Below are 2,011 nucleotides of genomic sequence, written 5' to 3' on the forward strand. Positions count from 1 at the left end.
GGATGTGACATCTATAAAGGATACTTTCCGAAGCAGATACAAACGTCTCATCCGACAGATTTGGTCTTCCGTACTGTCGGCGAGGAACAAAGTATCTGCAACCATCATGCTTGCCGTCCCGACACCACTCTATTCATTTGGAGTAGTTCCATGGACGAAGAACGAGATCAGATCTCTTGATATCGGGACAAGAGAGGTTCTGCACATGAACAAAAGCATGCATCTTAAGTCTTCCGTTCCGCGACTGTACATCTCACGCCGTCAAGGGGGTCGCGGTATATTGAGTCTTGAATGTCTTCCCAACAGGATTATTCTGGGTACAGCACATAGAGTTGCAAATGGAAGAGACCCTCTTCTTAAAATGGTCAGGAATCACGAAGAAGTGGGCAAAGGAGCATTTCTATACAAAGCAGCGGATGATGCTGCTGAAACAGTCGGATTTGACTTCAGTATTAGGGGTGAGCAAAATGCATCAAATCTAATCTATCTCGAGTACTCACTCCTGAAAGCCCGGATTAAGAAAACACAAGAGAAAAACTTTCGTGAACACCTCCTCGATAAGAGGATGCACGGTACAAGTCAATGTCTTGTGAGCTAACGTTTGCGTTCCTTAAATCGCCCGGATTGAAGTCTGGTACAGAGGGTTTCATTTATGCATGCCAAGACGGTGTCATTTGTACCTTAACATACCGTCGCCACATTTTGAGCCAAGACATGCCCGATGATAGCTGCAGGGCGTGCCATGCACACACCGAGCATTTAGCTCACATACTATCTAGTTGTCCAACACACGCGGGAACGACCTACATTCAAAGGCACAATGCGGCACTAAGAGTGCTTCATTACCATCTCTGTCACTCCTACGGCATTCACATAAATACCGCTCCTCTAAATGCTCCTAGGGAAATTGAGTCAATTGTCGAGAATGGGAAGTGCCGCATATACTGGAACTTTATATTCTCGACAATTGTTTCTGTTGCTCACTCGAGGTCTGACATGGTTCTTCTTGACTTCGAGAAGTGAACCATGTTCGTTATCGAATTTTCGGCACCAGCTGACAAAAACATCATAGCCAAGGAGAATGAAAAGAAAGAGAGGTATTGAGACCTTATAAGGGAGTTGCAACGATTTTACCCGGAATATTTGGTTAAACTGATCGTCCTTATCATCGGCGCTCTTGGAGGTGCCAAGCTTTCACTTGCTAATAGCGCATCAGCCCTCTGCCTCAACCGTGTATGTGCATGCAGTAGTAGTTGTCTTACGATCCGGAGGGGAAATGTCGGTCAAACTAATCCAACAGATGGCGCCACAAAAAGTAGATCTGACTTTTTCAGTGAATTGCATTAAGAAAAAGAAAAAATAATTATAAACTTGATTCTGCTTGCAAATGAACAAAAAATATTTATATTAAAAAATAAGAGTAACCATTACTAATTATATAAAAATAGAAAAAGTCATAAAAATATTTAGTTTAATATGAATAAAATTTAATTTTAAAATACATTTTGAAAGTAGTTCGAAATTCATATTTCTATGATTTATTTCACTAATATTATCGATTTAATTATTTGTTTTAGTTGAAAAAATTATTTATTGTTAAAATTATTAACGGATCTAATGAAAAAATTAACAATATTTAATTCCTCGATAAGAAAATTATTTAAAACATATGTATGATTAGAAGAAGTAATAAGAAAGATATCACTTATTTCCAATATAAATATAATAATAATTAAAATATGTCAGACTACAACTTCAGTTCCAAGTGAAGAATCTTTGTACCTTTAAAATCTTAACAACTTCGAGTTTTGAAGGAAATATTTTTAAAAAGTAATGGTAATTTTAATTAAAATGTTTGAAGAGAATTATTCGGTAAAAAGTCAATGAGAAGTCTGATAAATGAGAAAATGGATTTAATATTATTTAATATAATGTACGAGGGTGGATTGATAAGTTTCCGGCCTGACCAAGAGATGGCGCCACTAGGCCTACCTTGAGGTGGCGTTCTATA

Source organism: Belonocnema kinseyi, chromosome 8 (assembly GCF_010883055.1).
Source record: "Belonocnema kinseyi isolate 2016_QV_RU_SX_M_011 chromosome 8, B_treatae_v1, whole genome shotgun sequence".
Classification (NCBI taxonomy): domain Eukaryota; kingdom Metazoa; phylum Arthropoda; class Insecta; order Hymenoptera; family Cynipidae; genus Belonocnema; species Belonocnema kinseyi.